The sequence below is a fragment of the Condylura cristata genome, unplaced genomic scaffold (assembly GCF_000260355.1).
Source record: "Condylura cristata isolate star-nosed mole 26May11 unplaced genomic scaffold, ConCri1.0 scaffold00007, whole genome shotgun sequence".
NCBI lineage: Eukaryota > Metazoa > Chordata > Mammalia > Eulipotyphla > Talpidae > Condylura > Condylura cristata.
The window spans coordinates 43,974,647-43,981,298 of record NW_004567108.1 but is presented as its reverse complement, the minus strand read 5'-3'; positions in this window follow the sequence as shown (position 1 = coordinate 43,981,298).

The window sequence follows — 6,652 nt, the reverse complement described above, 5'->3', positions numbered from 1 at the left end:
CCCTTAAGATATTAATGACAGCTATTTTTAAATCCCTAGTAGTTCTCATACCTGTAGCTTATCTTAGTCTAAATGCTTGCCTGACCTCCTCAGACCATTTTTTGTTTTTTTTTTTTTTTTTTTTGCTTGTTTTATCCATGCCTGGTAATTTCTTTTTGTTCAAAAGCTGGGCATGTTTTATTAGATAAGAGAAACTGAATAGGCCTGTCGTGGTGAACATTTACTTTAATGTATTTACAAGTTAGGCTGTGTTTATTTTTTTCTTTGACAATTGAGGCCAGTCTTCACATTGGTCTAAGATTCTTGTTGTTTTTTTCCCTTTTGACTGGGCTTAAGTACTCCTCAGAGAGGATCCTGTGCACAGCTCTTCCTGTGGTAATCTCTATTATTTGTATCATTTTTGGTATGTGGGAGGGGAATGCTTTCTAATTTCATAGTTAAATCTCAAGTCACTTAATGTGCTTGAATCTCTTTCTGTGACATTAAGGTGTGTTTCTTCTTGGACATCTTTCTCCATTCCTCTGAAGTGAGAAGAAAGTTTTAGGACGGGCTGAAATTCTAGGATTTCAAAGCTTAGTGTTGGTTCCTTCCCAGACCTGTAAGAAAACTCATTTCCTATTCCTCTGTCTGTTTATTGGTACTCCTTGGTGTTCTGTGACTTCTTGCTTCTTCATTCCACCCTCTGCCTCTGTTGTCTCTCCTCCCACTCTCTTTCCCCTTCTGAGGACAGTGCCCTGCTCTACTCCAGTGTCACTCCATTTCACTAGTCAAATTTGTAATTTCAAATAAGGTCACCTTCTGAAATACCAAGAATCAGAACTTCAGCAAGTCACTGTGGGGCAGGGGAGGGGGCACAATTTAAATTTAACCCATAACAGATTGGTTTATGAGAACTCATACGAAGTATTTCTTTATTCATGTATCCTAATGAATGACACTATTTCTGTAACTTAACCCAGTGCTATGAATTGGAATTGGTACTCAAAAAAAAAAAAAAAAAAAAAAATTAAGCCGGCCCTTCCTGGTGGTGCAGCGGGTTAAAGCACTGAGAAGCTAAAGCTGCTTCTGCATGAGTTCGATTCCCGCCTGCCCCGGAGGTGACCACATGGCGTGGCAGACCTCTCCTGACCCGCCCGATGCTCCCCTCAGCAGTGTACTTCGTCAGTCTGCCTGTTCTGCTCCCCACTCTGTCTCTGGTGAAGCCTCTCACCGCCCCTGAGCCTCTGGCCTGTACCCCAGTTCTGTATGTACAAATAAAATCTTTAAAAAAAAAAAATTAAGCCTAGTTCTTAATGCAGTCAGCAAGTACAAGATGTCTCTTTCCTGGGCTTAGGGGCTAAATGCACACACACACACACACATACACACAGGTGCACCTAGCTGCTATAGCAGAGAGAAATCTGAGTGTTTTATGAATGCAGCCACTCAATAATCACCAAGCACCTTGCAAGGGAGTCAAATCCGTTCAAGTCTCACTAATCTTACTTCAAAATGGTTGCCTAAGAGGATTAGTAATTCACTGGCAAATCCTAAAGAAGTTCCTTGGTTTCTATCTTATTTTTCAGTTAGCTTAAATAATGAGTAGGAAGAACAATTAGATGTCTGTGCATTATCATAAGGCTTTGCAATTGCAAAGAAGCACTGGATTTTGCTGAGTTTAAGGAGAATGCAAAATGAATTACAATAAACAAAATGTACTTTACCACCATTTAATTCAATTTAAAATGTAAATAGATTCAGGCTGCCTGCAGCTGCACTAAACTTATATGCCATGCTTGATTTGGTCACCAGAAAACACAACAACAGAAACATTTAATTTAGCTGCTGTGTGGACTTGAGGATTAGAAGGAACATGGATTCTGGAATCAGATCTGAATTTTATCCCGTCCTGCAAATTTTGTTTTTCCCACAGTGGTAGGCAAAAGAATGCATTCTCCCCACTCCCCAAAATAGATATCCGAACTCTAATTCCTAGTTGTGAACATGTTACCTGACATGGCAGAAAGGGAGTTTGCAGAAGATTTGATTAAGGTAAGGATCTTGGAATGGAGATTAACTTGAATTAGTTGAGTGAGTTCAATCTATTTGAGTCTCTGAAGAAAAGATGTTGCTTCAACGGTGACAAGAGATGTTAGAAAGGAAAAAGGGTCAGCAATGTGATGTTGGCATTGGAAATGGAGAAAGGAACTAGATGCCAAGAAATGTAGGTGGCCTCAGGACAGTGTAGAGAGACAGTGTAGAGCCCCCTTCCAAAACCAATACTCACTGACTGGAATTGTACTTTCTGAGTTTTGGCTTTCTTGCCTTAAAAAATCAGATAATAGGGCCCTCCCTGGTGGCGCAGTGGGTTAAAGCACAGCACTTCTAAGAAGCTAAAGCCACTTCCGCATGAGTTCGATTCCGCCTGCCCTGGAGGTGACCACATGGCATGGCAGACCTCTCCTGACCCGCCCACTGCTCCCCTCAGCAGTATACTTCGTCGATCTGCCTGTTCTGCTCCCCAGTCTGTCTCTGGTGAAGCCTCTCGCCACCCCTGAACCTCTGGCCTGTACCCCAGTTCTGTATGCAAAAATAAATAAATCTTTTTTAAAAATCAGATAATATATACACATATATTTTTAATTAAAAATATATAAAACATTTAAAAAATCAGGTAATAAGATTATGTGTAGTTAAGTGCAGATTTTCTGAGATGATATATGTAAAATTTTATATAATCACTTTATGATAGTGCTAGAGTTCAATAATAATATTTAATGTTTTTTCGTGTGTCTGTAGGCTTTCTGAATGTGTTCTTTAGAGATGTTTAGATCTTACGGGATGGTTTCACTTACTTGTGGAACATGAATAACCAAAGAAAACAAACTGATGAAACACAACAGAAATAATTCAGAGGGAAAGGGGTGGGATAAGGGAAGGAAGGGAATAGGAGGTCTACATGAGAATTGTGAATGAGACTGAGTGAAGCATGTACATATGTTGTGCTGTGAAAATGTACCCACAAATGAACAGAATTGGGTGGGGGACGAGAAAGAAGTTCTAAATAAAATTTAAAAGTGTACAAAAGAACAAACATCAAGGAGCAATACAATCATGTTCTCATTGGTTCTTAACTTCCTGGCACACTCACTGTGCCAGGAAACACCCCACAGTGCCTTGCATATGTCACTTACTTCTCACAATACGTTCTACTCCTGGGAGAAGTGAAGTACAAGAGGTTGTATGATTTGCTCAAGGTCATACAGCAGGCACATGACCAAACTTTGAAACCAGGTGTCGAGCTTGGCATCCATGCTCTTCACTGCTGAGCGAGGCAGGAAGGATAAATCAGGATTCACATGCTTCCTGCCTAGGCATCGTTTTGCAGAGAGCAAACATTCCAGGATCAAGTCTCACAAAGAAAGCGCAGGAGAAAATCAGGGAAAACGAAACAAGGTGCCAACACTTGCAGGTGGACAGGTGGAGCTTTGGTTGTTACAGACCAAACCAAGGGCAGAATAGAGCAGCATAGACCACTTCCTCTGCAGCCTTGTTTGTTCAGGACAAAATGTGCTCTTCTTTCCTCATGGTCAGCCTCCTCGAGAGGAAAATGCCCCCACCACTCAGATTACGAGTTGAGTCTCAGTGCACCCTGGCAGGACATAAAATCATGGACCAGAGCTACCAGAGCTACCCAGGCTGTCTTCGCAAAGCAGCCTCTGCTGGCCAAGTGCACAAAGAGAAGTGAGTTCCTGGAAAGCAGAGGTCCGGTACCCAGGAGAGGCTCTGAGCCAATTTCCTGCCTCCTATCAAGGTCAGGTTCTAAAGGAGTCTCCCATGGAGCTCTGGTGATTCTGGAAGAAAGTCGGGTAACCCCACTCATCTGAGGTTGGGTGAAGCTGGAAGCAGCATGAGTGTGCTGACTGTGTGGATGACTCACCTTCTTCCAGTCACAAATGCTGCCCAGCAACAGGCAAGCCCAAGGCCTTGGTAAACTGAGGCTTAGACCACCATAGGGAGGTAACTTAGAGTTAAACCCAGGAGAGCATTTCAACTGGACATAACGAAAGTATCTGAAGTTCAGTATCATCTAGAGGGAATCCATTTCCTAACAGATGTAACCAAAGATGCCAGTAACCAAAATATGAATGTAATTAAAAAATGAACATACTGGATTGGGACAAATTTCATTTTCTACTGCTGAGTGGGAATGGGACCTCCCTTGTTAAGGAGAATAAACAGCCCTATAAGTAAAATAGCATCATGTGGGTGCATGGATGATGTGAAAATGTTAGATTATATGCACCATACATGTGTTGACACATTTTTTCTTCACAAAACCCAAGGAGGAAGAGCTGAGTGGTAGAATGAGTAGCTGGAGTAGCTTCTGGATTGGGATTTCAGATAGGTCTCTGCTTGGGACTACTCACAGGGAACATGAGGAGGTACATTCAAAAAATTTTGCCCATATACACACATGCATGTGCACACAGGCTTGTGTTGCTAAAAAGAGTGATTAAGCTGTGTATGAGGAGAAGGCTAAAGTTGGTGGTGGCTGTTTAGAAAGATTGGTCATGGAAGCTATCCCAAAAGATGATAGCAGAGATTTGAGTAAAGTGAGATAATAGATGGATAATAGAATTGGGGTGAGTTTTTGTGTTATAGACTCAATGACTTTGGCACCCAAACTCATATTTTGACATCCAGACCTCCACTGTGAACGTTTGGGAGGTAAGTAGGCATGGATTTGAGGTTGACGATAGGGCCCCCATCATGGGACCAGTGTGAAGAGGAAAGGACACAGTGTGCTCTCTCCCACCTTTCCTCATCTCTGTGTGTGAGGGCACAGTGAGCAGGCAGCTGTCTATGAGCTGGCTAGTTTCCTCACCAGGAGGAACTAGCACCTGGATCCTGGCCTCCAGTGGGAATGGGACATTGTGTCAAGGACAGAAATAAATGTCTGGTGACTAAGTCTCCTGCTATTTTGTAATGGTAGCCTATTTTTGTCTTGTCTGATACGTCATTTGGCATCAAGTTAATGTGTATCCTTCCCCATTTCAGATTTCTGGTGATAAGCTCAAGAAGGCATCCCCAAGGGGTTGAAGTGCCATCCTGCCTTTTCCAGAAGGTACATGGTACCATAATATGAATCAGAGACATAGTGATAGGAGGAAAGGAAAAGATGTCTGTGATTTTCCCTCCCTTACTGGGCATATAGGTCAGCCTGAGGTCATAAACATATTTATAGTCCCAACCCAGCCTATGATATTATTAATGGCTATACCAGGGCAACAGACATGAAGCAGAATGGTCAGAGTAAATGAGAATGTTGGTTTTCCTAGTTTAGTTCCTGATTTGAGTGACAAGTGGTCTGAATCCAGCCCTAGGTCTCCTTTTTCCAAGAGTGTCCTGCAGTCATTGTGGTCAGCTCACTGGTGGTAAGACCTAAATATGGGTTGAGGGGAAGAGAGAGTCCCTCTAGTCCTCATATCTTGGCACCAAGTAATAAAGTAGTAATTTGAAAAAAACAAAGTGCATCTTGCCATTGCTACTTGTAAGTTTGCTTCCCTAAGGGCTTTTCAGTTGCAATGGACATGGTTGAGGCAGGATTTGACTCGACTGCATCTTCTGTCACCTTATTGTCTTTAGTGCTATGGAGTGTAGCAGTTAATGAAAGCTCAGGCACCAAGCTGATAGGGTTCTGTCATCTTTGAGCTGTAAGACAGTTGGGAAGTTATTTCTCCCTGTGCCTTGTCGCCTAACTGTGTAACAGCAGTATCTTTCTCACCAGGGCTCATCAAGGTTAAATGAGGTCATAGAAGTAAAGGACTTTGGGCAGTGCCTGGCATATATTAAGCTGTTCTGTAAATATCAGTTATCATTATGGTCATCATTATGTTTTAATAGCTAAATCTCTAATGGATTATTAACCTACTTTATGGATATAGTAACCAAGTTTAAATGTGGGTGTTGTGGCAAGAGAAATTGAAAGGATTTGAGCCAGGTTATGGAATATGGGCAAGGTTGATTAGTGAAGGAGGACACAGGAGGACTGTAGGTGGGAAGGGGACAGCAGTGTGACCAGTTGCACCACAGTGGGTGCACTGGGTTGAGCACAGTGGTGAGAGGGGCTGGTCATACTGGAGATGAGGTGGGTGGCTGTGGGAGTTCTCAATCTATGGGGATATGACTATTTTCCTAGCAAGTCTGGGATGCTTGAGTCTTCGGAAGTCAACACCAGTTCTCCCTCTGGTGTTGTACAGTCTTTGAATTTAGGGAAGCAGAGTATGGAAGAAGGGAGGGAGGGAAGGGCAGACAGGAAGGAGAGTAGCTATTATGCATTGAGCCCAGAAAGATGATAGGTAAAAATAAGATTTGTCTCTCTGGACTATAAGATTTGAGTAACTTTTGTCTGCTTATACTGGAGAGTGTCTATGGTGGTTTTCTTCTTACTTGCTCTAGGATTCTTTAGGTTTTGCTAAATGGAGCTTGAACACACTACTCTGCTTTTTTTTTTTTTCTTTTCAATGTAATAGTTTCTTTTTACATCGTTTTGTACATTTCTTTTTTCATCTTAATTGTAATCCCCGTGGGTTTCCCATCACTGAGTCACCCATACTCTGCTTATTTTTAAGACTACTTGTGGTCATCTATCTTAAAACACAAAATTTAA